The sequence below is a fragment of the Procambarus clarkii genome, chromosome 23 (assembly GCF_040958095.1).
Source record: "Procambarus clarkii isolate CNS0578487 chromosome 23, FALCON_Pclarkii_2.0, whole genome shotgun sequence".
Classification (NCBI taxonomy): domain Eukaryota; kingdom Metazoa; phylum Arthropoda; class Malacostraca; order Decapoda; family Cambaridae; genus Procambarus; species Procambarus clarkii.
The window spans coordinates 25,007,976-25,016,061 of NC_091172.1; positions in this window are offsets into that span (position 1 = coordinate 25,007,976).

Below are 8,086 nucleotides of genomic sequence, written 5' to 3' on the forward strand. Positions count from 1 at the left end.
ACAACTGATGACGTTCGAATATTTCTCACATAGTGCTTCGGTAACGACCTCTGCTTGAATCGAAACTCTGTAAATGCTTCTCAGCCCGTCCTCCAAACAAAGATCCAAAAGTGATTCTATGCACCCGCCAAACCCCCTGTTTATGAATGAAAAGCGGTTTACACACGACTCACAACTGCTGACGTTCGAACACTTCCGGAACAAGTGCTTCACTGACGAATTTTGTTCGAATCACAACGCTATAAATGCTTCACCCACGTACTACAAATACAAATAATCGTCAACAGAACCTAAACACCTAACCTAACCTAACATATGCCTATATATGCACAATATGCTAATATATTATAATATTAATTTATATTTGAGAAAATTCTTGTTCTGAATGAACAGCATGTTAAAATTTATGAATGCGTCTGTGGGGTCGACCGCTGGATGTAATGGACTTGAGTCGAGGACGGGTTGATGCTTCTACTCACGTACTTTAAATACAAAAATAATCGCCAACAGAGCCTAAACACCTAACCTAATTTATACATAACTATACACCAAATTAGAATATATAATGATGTCATATAGGAAAAATATCGATTCTGAAAACACAGTTTGTTTAAATTAATAAATGCATCTTCAGGGCTAGCCGGTGCATGGACAAACCTAGCCTGAGGACGGGTATCGAGCCTAAACACCAAACTTAACCAATCCAAGGCCTAACTATATGCAAATCTTTAATATGTAATAATGTTATATTTAACGGGAACAATTTTACTAATTCACTTTTCGAGGCAGCCTCAAGTGGACGAGTACGGCCTGAAGGCCAGTAGGTATACAGTAATAGGCTTGTGTTGCAAAGGTCAGCCATTTTTTGTTAGTTTCATATTTGAAGTTTAATTTTATTAAATTTAATTTGCAAGTTATTAATGGCTTTTTAGTTAGCTGGTGGACCTTACAGGTTTTTTTTGAGTGTGAAGGACTGATGCATACTGATGCGCTAGTTACGACCGTGTGTGTGTGTGTTTACCTTCCATATTGAGTTGTTTACACAAACATTTTGGCGTCAGGAGACGAGGAGGTTCTCCTCCCTGCGTCGGGTTGCCTGCTGCTGCTCCCTCTATCACCATCTATACTGTACATTAAAATATCGATGAATATGCATATTTTCGTATGTATATATGTATGTATGTATCTATGTATCTATGTATGTATGTATATATGTATTTGTGTATGTCCACTGCACCTCTGGTGCATATGAGTGGGATAGGCCTGTGTGAGGGCCTTGAGAGTGGGAGACTAGTATGGGGGCTGCGTTGAAAGCGACAGTTAGGTGAGTGGGCGGAGTTCAGGGGCACCAGGTACAGTCAGACTTTATTGTCTGATCTTGCCACACTTCCACACCTTCATGAAACACTGCTACACCCATCTGTACCTTCACACCTCCCACGCCACCCCCACATCACCATGTTGCACCACACCCACACACCCCTCACACAGTCACACACTATTACACAACACCCCACACTACCTCACACCACCCCACATCGCCCTACACCTACACACACTGCCCTACAGTGTGTGTAGGGCAGTGCATGAGCACCACCCTCACTCTAACCCAATCCACATACACCGCCCTTCACTGCACTACAACACCTCACACCACACCACCTCACAATGCATTACCCTACAACACATCACCTCACAACACATCACACCACACCACACCCCAATACACCATCCCACAGCGCGTACAGTGTGTATTTAACACACTGCCCTACACCACCCCACATCACCCTCACACCACCACCATACACCATCCCACAGCGCGTACACCACCCCACACCATCCTGTAACAATCCCAAAAGTAATTGGGGAAAAGAGTGAATGGATCAGATGGGGAAAAATATCTAAAGGGAGAATAGGAGAATAACGGGATAAAGAGTTGTAGGTTACCACCACTCAATTACTTTATCAACAAAATAAGATGCCTTTCAACTGTTAGAACATCAAATTACTTTATAATAAAGCGAGTGCATAACATCATTACTAATTGACATATTTTTCACGATTTATTTTACATTTATAAACGTAAGTCAAAGATATCAACACGAGCCGAGTCACTGACAGAACGAGATGCTACACAACTGAACTCTGTCCCTGACATTTACACACATCATGATCATACGCAATACATCGCCTTACACCTATAAGGTTGGCTACTCGGATCAAAACGTTCCAAGTAGCACGGGCTATGGTGAGCCCGTAGTGGACTTACCTGGCACAGGAGCGGAGCTGTAACTTACCTAGAAAGTGCTCATAGCTAGGCTGCTCAGAAAATCTGGCTTCCCTGACTGGATACAAAGACTTCTGTGTAACTCTCTGAGAGGCTACTCTGAATCTGGGTGTGTATTTACTATTTAATATTTGTGCCTGCAGAATCGATTAGCTCTTGTGCACGCGTTTCTAACCGATATATTTTTCCTCTCCTACATCTAATACATATGTATATTTCTCTCTAACACCCCTTCCCCCCGGGAAGCAGCACGTAGCACGTGTCTAACTCACAGGTACCTATTTTCTGCTAGGTGAACAGACACATCAGGTGAACGAAACTCTGCCTATCTGTTTCCTCCTCGACCGGGAATCGAACCCGGACCTCTTAGGACTATAACACCCGAGCACTGTCCACTTAGCCGCGGACCTCCCTGTCTATAAATGGGAATATTCTTGAATGTCCCTCTCCTCTGAATGGTTCGAGTGTTTAACTAAGAGCTAGGGAGCTAAACTCCTGCAAACTAATATACCCTGGGGCCCAATACTATCAAAGATGGTTAAGGCGACTACTGTATGTTGGGAAATATCAAAACACGCCAAAACATAGGTCCACCACCTCTACTTTTATGAGAGTAACAGGTACGGTATCTGATTTGATCATTAAATGTTGACCACAAGACCTGACCACTTGGTGAAGGTGCAACTTTCTCAACCTGTACTTGTGACTTCCTATTGACAATAATTTGGAGTTTAAGGCTCATGCTCTGTGATGATATGAAACATTGGTTTACCGAGAATTATATAAACTATATGTAATGTAGTATTTCCCTTGTAAAATGATGTATATATGACATTTATAAAGAATATTATTTAATGCAGGAAAAAAACACCCAACACTATTAAACACCTCCCCATACAACCAAACACCTCCCCACACAACCAAACACCTCCCCACACAACCAAACACCACCCCTCACAACCAAACACCTCCCCATACAACCAAACACCTCCCCACACAACCAAACACCTCCCCACACAACCAAACACCACCCCTCACAACCAAACACCTCCCCACACAGCCAAACACCTCCCCACACAACCAAACACCTCCCCACACAACCAAACACCTCCCCACACAACCAAACATCTCCCCACACAACCAAACACCTCCCCACACAACCAAACACCACCCCACACAACCAAACATCTCCCCACACAACCAAACACCTCCCCACACAACCAAACACCTCCCCACACAACCAAACACCTCCCCACACAACCAAACACCTCCCCACACAGCCAAACACCACCCCTCACAACCAAACACCTCCCCACACAACCAAACATCTCCCCACACAACCAAACACCTCCCCACACAACCAAACACCTCCCCACACAACCAAACACCTCCCCACACAACCAAACATCTCCCCACACAACCAAACACCTCCCCACACAACCAAACACCTCCCCACACAACCAAACACCTCCCCACACAACCAAACACCTCCCCACACAACCAAACACCTCCCCACACAACCAAACACCACCCAACATGGCCAAAATAACGCCCCCACTCTGCTTCTGGTTAGGCAAATCCCTGCCATGTTTTTCCAAGCGGCATACAGAGAACCGCCTGATACCAACGGAAGTTGGAAGTCTTCTGGGGTGTCTTAATCACAAAGGCGAGCATGTACTATTAGGCTACTTACTTGCGTTAATCCCAGAACCGGTGTCTCCTGCGACTGAAATGGTGGTGAGACGCTAATTAGGGTGTCGGAACTATTCCTGGGGTGGACTTTCTATTCTCATTGATCTGAAAGGTTCAGTGATGCGTTAATTTTGTCATTATCTTTTATTCTAGTTCCTTGTGGCCTTAATGTGCGTGAGAGAGAGAGACGGGGGAGGGGATGTGAAGAGTGCTTTCGTGTTCTGATCCGGAAGGCAATTGAGTTTGATTTATTAAGCTATCTGGCTACACCTATCCTCATTCAATGCTCGTTCAATAACCAACACACCATCAGGCTTCATCCAAGCTGCGGCCATCACTAACACATCCTTTGGCTATCTATGCTCATCCAAGCTTGACCTATAATCATTCTCAGTAAATGGTAGCCTAGGCTTCGGACGTTCCTAAAGATGCATTCGTAAATTTATTTGTAAAATTTAATAAATAACTTAATTTTTTGCAATAATATGTATTAATCATTATTTATTAACAAAAATGTATAGGACTAACGTATTTTATGTTAAGGTAGATTGAGTAGGCCTCACATAGATAAATTCTACTCAATCCCTCTACCAGTAGAGAGTTTCGCTACTCAATCTCACATACAGATTGAATAGAGAAACTTAATCTATAGATTGAGTAGGTTTCTCGTGTACTTTACCAGATGTATTTTTTTTATTAATACATGAGGTACATCTGCATTTGTGCAGCTACCCTAGACTATATGAAGTGGAGTACAGTGTGTCAAAAAAGCTAACTACGTGATGCTAAAAAATTCCCATCACACAGGATGGTTAGTCATACAGAGGCATGTGATAAGTAGTCTGCACTGGTAGACTCCAGATGCATTTTGAGGATATCATCAACACAAGAGTGAATAAGGTAGCAGTGGTAATAAAAGTCCCCATCTCGCAGGATGGTTAGTCATACAGGGTCATATGATTAATAGCCTGTACTGGCAAATTTTGGGTGCAATATGAGGATATCCTCAAGAATACGAGAGTGAATAAAGTAATTACAAAGCTCCAGGTACCTCATGCCAACTGGTCTGAAAGGTCTAATAACCGGACATTCGGTCATGTAGTGTGGGAGATCATGCCGCAGTTCCTGCTAACAGAGTTTGCACCTGGAGTGCTCAGGATTGGGAGATCTGTCACCTGCAGCCACCTGCCACAGGTAACGGTAACCCAACCTGATCCTTGCAACCACTGTATCGCACAGTCTGGTGGACGTTTTGTGCTACCCATAGATATAGGTTTCAGATCTGAACAAATCATAGCTTTTAATACTAGTACTTTCAGGTCGTTGGGAGTCAGTAATTTCTTTTCTATCAGTTAGTTTTAGTTTAGTTCATTTATTATGCACCCCATACCCATCTTGTGGGCAGACCTGAGTGTTTGAACCAATACAGTTTTGACAGTAGAGATGGGGATACCTAGATTTAACTTTTATGTACCGCCTTCCTTTAGAGACAGGTCTTTTTTGCAGGACTTTATGCAACTTCATGTGCACTGAGAAAGTTGATTTTAATGAGCTAGCAATTATATATGCTGGTCACTGTGAGAACTCCGGATCTGAGGAGCTAACCGCAGCCACGTCACAGACAACTCATAAATCCGTTGCCTCACACCTCAAAGAAGCGAATAAGCAGTTGATCACAGCCAGCTTCCCGTCTATCTCATAGACACAGATCCTTTAAGCACCATGGCAGGCGGTCGGCCAACTTCAACCACGCGAGGCAGACGCCAGAGGAACATTGCAATACGACGAGGTATGCAAGAAGCCTGGCTGGCTGCCACACGAGCCGAGGCTCGCCCACCCGGCCCCTCCCTGTTATCACATAACTTATGGTGGTAAGATACCATCGGTACTGGTGACATTTGAGCACCCAGTACACTTACTAATTCAAAAAATAATCATAATAAATCGCATAATTATTATTTTATATTGTCATTATTATTATATTTAGTTGCAGTTTTTGTACTACTATTTTACTCCAGTAATAGGAGTAGTAGTGGTAGTATTAATAATGGTAGTAGAAGTAATATTAACATTACCAAGAAGTAATATCCCGCACGTGTGTACGTGCGTGAGCATGACAAGTTACACACACAAAACATTCCACCACTCACACCAAACACCAGCGTAGGTTTAACCAGGTCTCCTGCGGCTCCCCGGACATCAAAGAGCACTGAACCCCCGTACCTAGTATTTCACAGGCGACAACTTTAGCACACTAAAACTCGCCCTGAAGCCAAGACATCTCCGACACACCTAAACGCGACCTGACTGGGAATACCAATAATTTTCAGCTATTTTGTGGTCGATTTAGTGGAAGAGTAATTGCTGATTTAACTACGTTGTTAAATTTCTTTTAACTTTCTCTCGCTGTCACCTTTGACATCTGCCACAGATATGAGGCAAGAGTATTGTTCTGATGTATCGTACTAACGTATTGATTCATACATCCGCGTAGGCAATGGAGTTCATGCAATAAAAGATGCAGCCGACCCAAAGATGCTCAGGCAATACTCGTCTCCAATAACTAACACACCATCAGGCTTCATTCAAGCTCCGGGGAGTTTGAATGAAGAGAGAGAGAGAGAGAGAGAGAGAGAGAGAGAGAGAGAGAGAGAGAGAGAGAGAGAGAGAGAGAGAGAGAGAGAGAGAGAGAGAGAGAAAGAGAGAAAGAGAGAGAGAGAGAGAGAGAGAGAGAGAGAGAGAGAGAGAGAGAGAGAGAGAGAGAGAGAGAGAGAGAGAGAGAGAAAGAGAGAAAGAGAGAAAGAGAGAGAGAGAGAGAGAGAGAGAGAGAGAGAGAGAGAGAGAGAGAGAGAGAGAGAGAGAGAGAGAGAGAGAGAGAGAGAGAGAGAAAGAGAAAGAGAAAGAGAAAGAGAAAGAGAAAGAGAGAGAGAGAGAGAGAGAGAGAGAGAGAGAGAGAGAGAGAGAGAGAGAGAGAATGGTGAAGAAAGCGATACACAAACACCATTTTCGATGGGGTTTCAGTACTGAAGTATAAACTTTTACATATACTTTCTGAATTATAAAGCAGTATTAAATATTATAATGTGTATAGTTAGGCATAGCTAAATTAGATTGGGTGTTATGGTTCTGTTTGTAATTATTTGTACTGTTTAGCATTTAGAAAGATACCATTCAAGCATTGGATTACCTGTTGACAATTTCGAGAGTTATTCTTCTGCATTCTGACTTGAGGTCCAATCTTTCCTGGTGATTGCCTGGTCTGTGAGGCTGTTTGTTTTCATAGGCTGAAGATCCACACAGCCATCACAGCCTGACTGGTCCGGGAAATCTAGCAAAAATTTGTAGAATTCCCTTTTGAACGCTCTGTGTACTGAAGGAAGGGCGTCAGAGGTAGAATTTACTGGTTGACAGAACCAGAGTGCATGGGAGAATTGTGTGAAACTCTGGTTAGGCTTTAGTGGAAGCCTTCGGAATCCTTGTGGGGTGCAGTAGTACTCCAGGTTGCAATTCTTTTAATCACGTCGTGGTGCAGTCAACTAGAGCGCGCCTGGGAACACCCAACTCATCAAGGCCCCTATTGAATTTGTTCGTGGCTTCATTGGTATGTGTAATTCCTGACCCCACTATTGTACACAACTCTTATATTCCTTTGTACACGCATTCTTTTGAATAAAGATTCAAACTTGAATTTAAATTTGTTTAAGTTCAGCTGATAGTCTAAGTGCTGAGAAAAAGTGAAGGCAACTTACCTCACACAGTGCACATTAATGGTGGTGCCTAAAGACATAACAAGTTATTGCTGCCCACCAGCGACTGCTCAGTCATCTTCGCGTCCCAGAAACACCTATGTAAACCAAAGTAAGAGTCGGCCATGGCTCTCGCCTCCCCTCCTTCCTCTGGCAACTTGGTAGCATTATTGCCACCTCAGTGTTCACTCTCTCTTTGTTCTGTTTATTAAACTCTACTCGGTTTTGCATCCATTATTTTGACTGCTCCTGCCTTCACGAATTAGGCTTTGTTTATATTTATATTGATGGCTCTAACTCCGATTTTCTTAGTTTCAGTCGCATTGATAATTTTCTTCACTATATCATGCATGTTTACAGT